The sequence below is a fragment of the Gigantopelta aegis genome, chromosome 13, assembly GCF_016097555.1.
Source record: "Gigantopelta aegis isolate Gae_Host chromosome 13, Gae_host_genome, whole genome shotgun sequence".
Lineage (NCBI taxonomy): Eukaryota > Metazoa > Mollusca > Gastropoda > Neomphalida > Peltospiridae > Gigantopelta > Gigantopelta aegis.
The window spans coordinates 18991854-19000226 of record NC_054711.1 but is presented as its reverse complement, the minus strand read 5'-3'; positions in this window follow the sequence as shown (position 1 = coordinate 19000226).

Sequence of the window (8373 nt, the reverse complement as noted above, 5' to 3'; positions counted from 1 at the left end):
AAATGAAACATTCCTTTCTTTCGGTATATATATATCGAGGGGTTAGTGCCAGAACACATTATATGGTGAATTATACAAAAATGAATTAATCACCTTGTCAGCATCATGGGAAGGTGTACTATCATTTCACATTGTCTCATTCAAAGCAATCATTTATTTATGCTTTTAAAGAACAGAACCCAAACCAATTATCTTTTATGTCCATATCCACAAAAGGCAAACACCATGTTTTTAGCACTACATTATTCTGTCTCTCTAGAATTTTGTAGTATCACTCATAGCTGACAGACATAACGCGTTAGCTTACAACACTGGATTGTGGTGGGCTGTAAACTGTCTGAGAAGATTGAATCCTAGGTGCCATACCGCATGACAGGCTAATGACATATGCTAGCTCTAAGTGTTTACATCTGGCTGGATGTTTTGGCTTACAAAGAAATAACAACTCTGGCTGAGGTAGCTAGAATTGATTGTTTACGCATGACGATGACTGGTCCGTTTGTGATAACCGTTTGAGATGGACTGCAATGGGGGGGGGGGGGGGGGGGGGGGGGGGGCTGGAAGTGTTTAGTTCTTAGACATCTGGAATGTGGTAAAATGTGTGTTGTTAACTAGTTGCTGAATAAATGTTGGTTATGTAAATAGTTTAATAAGAAGTGATTGCAGAGTTCATTTAGTTCTACAGAAGAAACACGCAGTTAAGAAAATATTAACTGAACAGAGACAGAGAGCCTAGTTAAACAGGAAAGTTGTTTTCCCTTATTTTAGTCTGAATAGTTAGAGGAAAAAAATAATATAATTGAATTAATTTGCCGGGAGCAGGACGTAGCCCAGTAGTAAAGTGCTGGCCTGGTGTACGGTCAGTGTAGGGTCGATCCCTGTTAGTGTAATCATTGGACTATTTCTCGTTCCAGCGAGTGCTTCACAACTGGTGTTACAGACCATGATATGTACTATCCTGTCTGTGGGATGATGCATATATTAAAGATCCCTTGGTGCTAATAAAAAAAATAGTTGCCCATAGTTTCCTCTCTAAAATATATTTGTGGTCATTAACCACATGTCTGACACCACATACCTGTAGTTGTGTTGAGTGTGTCATTAAATATAAAATTCCTTCTTTTTTTTCTTTTTTTTTAAACATGGCTCCCATATGCAACAACCTTAGTTAAACATTATGATCTAGCTATGTCTGTATTTTGTAGACAATTTGAATATTATATAAAAAATAAATTTAAGTTGCAATTTAAAATGAAACTGCCTGGGAATTGTTTATTGTAAAAAGGATGCCGGCCCAAAGATGATAAATGTTTTATGACCATACGCAATAAAATATTTTAATTTACTTAGCATAGAGGGAAATTAGTTTATATTATTTCAAAGGCATCATACAGGATTGTAACTGTTCTAGTCATTGTATATTTTATAGACATTATATAATATTTGACATATAGTTGAACATGAATTAGTAGATACAGGTCAAGTATTTTTCTTTAAATCGGAGTCCGTTCATGGTAGTTCATATTATAACTAATTGGTTAGAAGAAGCGACCCCCTTTATATAATTGGCATAAAATAAATATGCATACTAGTAATAAATATTGTTCATTGTAGTAGTTGAAATGTATGCACATTCATATTTTCTGGGCTAAAATATCTAGCTATTACTACATTAACTGGAATAATTGTAGCATTTCAGATGTTCCAATGATGAGATATCTCTGGTCATTATAACAAAGTGGTTACTGCTACAGTGTGTTTAAATAAAATGTGTGTTTGTACATGTATACCATTATACGAGCGCATTAGACAAACATTATACTTAATCACGCATTAGATCAGTGCTGATGACGAATGCATTAAACTGTATTTAGATATGTTTTACACCTGGTCAATGGGGGAAATGCATATAAATTATACCTTGTCGCTGTTTTGTTGGAGAAGCCACTATTCCGGTAACAATTTTCCTTTTGTATTTTATAGACCAAGTGTTGAAATACCTCACAGAGAGGACATATGATAACTATGGTTTAAACAACTCCCAGATCGTGTTGCCAGGGTCTGGATTGAAAATTAACGCTGCGAAAAGACACAGGCTTAGGATGTGATAATAATCCAGCTAAGATTTCAAGATATCACTTGCCGGATTCGTTTCGAGTTGTGATGTGTCATAGCCAGCTTTGTTTTGTAGATCCACATAGTCACGATCACGGGACACACACACCTTCCCACCTGCGTCATATTGAATTCTTAGGGGAACAAAAATAACAGTTAAAACTTGATACACAACTATCCACAAGGACCAAACGCCTAGAGTTTGAGGATTTAAAAAAACATGGAACATGGAGTAGGTGATTTTAACAAGTCACTAGCCATATATATATATATATATATATATATATACATATTAGGGTAGCCAGGATTATTTATTGGGGGTGGAGTGGAGATAGAGGGCACTGCTTTTACACATTTTATGGGGTGACATGCATTATAAAAGTTGGTATTGTGAAAAAAAGGACCTCTTGTGCCCAATCCCTGGCTACCCGGATACGCCAGTGTATATATATGCAATTTAAAGTATATCGATCAACAGATTTTGGTTTCAACACAGGTACCTTTAGTAGTATTACTTGCATGGACAGTAGATTTGTGGTAATTATTTGCTAATATCATATTATTTTAGTACGTTTTAATCACATATAACTTCTAAACATTGTTTTAGTAACATCTGACCCATGTTGCATGCAAACATCTTACACACAATGAGATTTTTGTGCATTTTTGTAAAACCTACGAAAATGCGCATTCTGCTAGGAATCATTACACGTTGATTGTAAATATATTTGTCATTTTATTCTCTCTAAATTGCTTTTTAAATCATTACGTTGAAGAACATAATTTTGTTTTAGAACATGTCAAAACGTAGATACTTTAGAACGAGTGAAAACTTTTAAAGAAAAATGCCGAATATAGTTACTGGCCCTGCATTCATTTTGTTTCGTTAAATTACTGTGTATTAAAGGGACACGCCCTAGTTACGGCTAGTTGTTAACCATTACGGCGTTGTTTTTCGCTATTAAACCCATTTTTCACAAATAAAATTGCACTTTACTTACATTTTATTATTTAGAATACACATTTCCATTCACCTGAAGTGCTTTTTGGTAATCCTGGTAATCCTGATGTTTGTAAAACCACGAAATGCATTTTTTGTATTTCTTAAAAAGCCGCGTGCACTCGAGAAAAAATCGTTAAGCAAGCGAGGTCCAATCTATTTTTAGAGGGAATCTTCCTGTGTAAACGTCACAGACGTTGGTATACCACGTGACCGTTATCATTTTGGTTCGGTTTGTTTTCTCGTGCACGGTTCGCGCAATCAACATCCGATTTGTTGTCGTTTGCTTGTTGTTCATTTGTGAGATTTTTCTTCACAGTTCGTGAACATTTTCAGTGACAATAAAGTTCAGACAAGTAAGTATCTCAATACAAAACGTTACAAACCCTTAAAACCAATAATTTTGCTAAGTCTTACGATATCTGGAGAGGGGATACACCAGGACAGAACAGTTGGAACATGTCCAGGAGAGGTGAAAGGAACGCACCCCAAGTCTGTGCGCACTCTGTGAAATTTGTCGTGACGTAGGCATTGTTGTGCTTCGAGCGACATCTACCGGTGACATCAGAATACTAACTTTCAACATTATTTCAAGCAATTGGGATATGGGGATTCCCATGGTATTTATCGATATAAAACCTGCTTTTTCACTCCATTTGATAAAAACGTGATCTAAGTGTGTTACAGGTTTGTAGATTAACCAAATTATAATTTATTTTCGCTGGATGGAACTATGGCGTGCGGCTTTAAAAATGATTAAACGTATTAACTTATCTTAACGGTTGATTATTAATTCAGTCAGTAGCTCAACACTACAGGTGGTGCAGTTTACTCTGATAGCTTACATTTCGTGTTTAATTAGTGTAATAAATATATCCGTTATAACTGGTATGATAGCTTACGTTTCATGTAATAATTAGTATAACAAATACATCTGTTATAACTGGTTTTAAGGCTTTGCTTTGTTTGACAAATTGTTTTTCTAAAGTTGTTAAGAGCTTCTAGCAACCTGCTACATTACCAGGGAGTACCATTTACCATCTGAGTGTAGGATAAGGTTACTGTGCACACAGCTGGAAACACCCATGACCCTTTCCAGTGTTTGCCATCCAAAGATAATTTGTTATTGTTTACAATTACTTCCTGCCGCCAATACATTTTCAAAGTATTAACAACACAGACCCAATTAGGTGTCTCAGAGCTGCTGCAAAATTAAACGTTTACTGTATGCCACGTGGACTCACTGCAAGATAACATTATTCTTGACTTGTGATTCACATTATTTGTCACATATGCTGGACTGTAAGAAAAACTGTTTATAAAATAGCTTGCTCTGGCATGCTGGTTGGAGCTGTTTGTGTTCAAGTTCCAGGAACCAGAATAAATTAAATAGTTCTTCATCTAATTACATCATGATTTATTATTATTAGCAGACAAAACTTTTAAGATTTGTACTAAAATAATTAACTGCTAGCATCTAAAAGCAAAATATTTAGCAAAAGTTAAGTTTTCGATTTTTAAGTGCATCCCAAAGTTTTCAGTGCAGTTTTCTCAGATTGAAGTGGAAAGGAGATAAGTGGTTCTGGCACTAACCCCTGGATATATATATATATATAAATCTCGTCTACAGCAACAGTTGTAATATATAGTAATCTAATAGGAGATCCACTTTGTACAGTGCATTAATAAACTACAATAGGAAACTAATCACATGTATACAATTGTTATCACGCTATGTTGCGCGCTTGTGTATGTGTAGGTGCGTGTGCATGTGTGTTCATCTCCGTTGTTAATGTTATTGCTCTCTTTCTATGGAAACAATGTTCAAACAATCTGAACATATTTACTCTAAAAATACTCTTTAAGTATTATATGTATTTGATATTATTTGTCCAACATTATTTGTATGATAGTGATTCAGGGCCACATCCCTGGCATTATTGACATTTTTTGGCCAATAAAAAAATAAAATAAAAGATAAATAACATATTCGAAATATTTTAATAGTATTTTTTTTTTTTTGGGGGGGGGGGGGGTTCGTATGAGAAAACAAAATTCAAATAAGATAGATAATGTATCGTGGTTTCTTTGAATTGTAAGACCTGTCGTGGGACAGGACGTAACCCAGTGGTAAATGTCTGCTTTATGCGCAGTCGGTCTAGGATCGAACCCCGTCGGTGGACCCATTGGGCTTTTTCTCGTTCCAGCTAGTGTTCCACAACTGGTGTAATAAAGGCAGTGGTATGTATTATCCTGTCTATGCAAATCGAACAGAGTAGCCCATGAAGTGGCGACATCGGGTTTCCTCTCTCAATATCTGCGTGGTCCTTAACCATATGTCTGACGCCATATAACCGTAAATAAAATGTGTTGATTGCGTTGTTAAATAACACAATTCCTTCCTTCTTTCTAATATCAGTCCTCAATGCCGCTGGCCACGTGCGTTCAATTGGAAACATAAAGCATCTTTCGAGTTTCATAATAAAGTATTAGTACTGACCCACAGTGCGGGTCACTTAAATTCATAAAAATATATATTTCTGATAACACCGGAATGGGATTCATCTATACTAATCAATATCTCCATTTCGAATCTCATTAAAACAAGAACTAAAACAAAAAACTCTGCGGTCAATTCGTACAACAGCATGGGGCGGGAGATAGTTCAGTGGTACAGCGCACGCCTGATGCGCGATCGATCTAGGATCAATTCCCGTCGGTGGGCCCATTGGGCTATTTCTCGTTCCAGCCAGTCCACCAAGATTGGTATATCAAAGGCCGTAGTATGTAGTATCCGGTCTGTGGGATGGACCATATAAAAGATCCCTTGCTACTAATCAAAAAGAGTAGCCCATGAATTGGCCACTTCGGGTTTCCTCTCTCATTATCTGTGTGGTCCTTAACCATATGTCCGACGCCATATAACCATAAATGAAATGTGTTGAATGCGTCGTTAACTAAAACAGTTCTTTCTTTTTTTCCTAATCCATTCATAACAATTGTAAATAATTTTGAGTGTATAAATTGTATTAATTCATTTTAAAAATTATATTTTACAAACTATTCACTGGTATAAACGTAATTGCTATCAGTATTGACATCCAGTGTTTGCGATGTGTGTTGATAAAACGAGGACCGGACCAGAACACGTGACCATTTGAATTTTTCCTTTAAAAAAAATATTAAACTAAGTGTTCGTCAATTGTGCATAGTTAAGAAGCATATATACTCTTCAAAAGAAGAAACACAAAACCACATTGTCGTAACATTTGGAGAATTGATTTAATTATTGAATGGTGAGTCCGATAATTACCAAATGTTGCAGGATTGTTCACAATTCACTCTAGTCCATTGTGAGTAAGTGATAGGACACACCACCAAGGTCAAGGTCATCTGGAGTCAATACCGGGTGTGGCCTCCGCGTGTGTTGACAACTGCCTGGCACCGCCTGCCCATTGAAGCAACCAGAGTACGGATGACGTCCCGGGGGATGGTGGCCCACTCGGCCTGCAAGGCTGCTGCCAGCTCGGGCAGGGTCTGGGGCTGTGGTTGTCGCTGTCGGAGGCGTCGGTCCAACTCGTCCCATAGATGCTCAATTGGGTTCAAATCCGGTGATATCGATGGCCAAGGAAGGACATTAATGTTGTTGTTCTGTAGGAAAGCCGTTGTGAGACGTGCTGTGTGAGGCCTGGCGTTGTCATGTTGGAACACTGCGTTGGCGTTGGCCATAACTGGAACGATGTGTGGCCGGAGGATCTGGTCAGTGTAGCCCTGTGCATTCAGGTTGCCCTGCACGTGGACCAGGTCAGTTCTGCCAGTGTGTGAGATGGCTGCCCACACCATGACACTACCCCCGCCGAATCAGGCCACTTCCTGCACGCAGTTTGCCGCATAACGTTCACCACGACGCCTATACACGCGACATCTTCCATCATGACGTCGGAGCAGAAATCGGGACTCGTCACTGAACCACACCTGTCTCCATCGCAGTTGAGGCCATTGTCGATGAATCTGGCACCACTGCAGTCGGAGTCGACGGTGTTGTGGTGTTAAGATGACACCTCGAACTGGACGTCTGGCACGAATTCCTACCTCACGTAGGCGGTTCCGTACGGTCTGGTCGGATATCCTGCGCAAACCTGGTATTGCTGCGGCTGTGGAGGTGGCAGTAGTCAATCGTTCCCGAAGGTGGCGTACCCGGATGTAGCGGTCCTGCCCGGGGGTAGTGACCCGTGGTCGACCGGATCTAGGGAGGTCACGTGTTGATCCATGTTGCTGGTAACGGTCCCACAGTCTGGAGATGGTGCTTGGGGACACATGGAATGCCCTGGCAACGGCCGTTCTGGATTCGCCTGCGTCTAGTCGGCCGATGGCATTGTTTCTCTGCGGTTCACTGAGACGTGGCATGTCCTGGATTGTCAACTGTCGACCAGATACAGAGGCCAGGCAAGCGAACACCCTGCACTTTTATACTGTCGGTGTTCATGTTGCACGTGCAGACAACGCACGTGCAGTGGTGACATGGTTTGCACGTGGCTGCGTTTTTGCGAATATTCACATTTTGGAACTTTATTGTACAGTAGCTGCGTTTTATTGAATGTAACCGTGGGATTGTGTTTGGGACATGCAATGACCTTATATTCACAAAGCATGAACCGGTAGGAAACATAAAATCGGAGTTATAACCCATTTGTACCCTTTTGCGTTTCTTTTTTTGAAGAGTATATTTTGTTCAGGTAGTCGCCTTAAAAATGAAAAATGACGAACCGCACCTGCGCTGTACGATACTTTTTGCAAACGCATGCGCCTGATCGTAGTTAGAAACCTCGCACTCGTTCCTGTTTACTGCAGGGTGTTTCACTTTTATTTACTAGAATGGGTTGGTTTTATGTCCACATTGTTGATTTTTTACGTTAATTGATTGCAATCTATTTTGCTTCACGTATCGTAGCTGGAAAATGTAGAATAGTATTTCCGTAAATGTCGTATTCGTGTTTTCGTTGTTAGGTGAACGCAGTATTTGGGACGTCAGTGGTATAGATGAGCACACAACCGTAAATAAAATGTGTTGAGTGCGTCGTTAAATAAAACATGTCCTTCCTTTATAAGCATACGTCGAATCCTGCTTCAAGTGACCTCAATTCTATTTCATTATATTTTCTGGGGTAGCATGATTCGAACCCCGCTAAAAGCTTCGCTCGCTACACACCAAACCCCCCTCCCTGCACAATTTTCTCAAAGTTCCGCGGCCAGGTTTT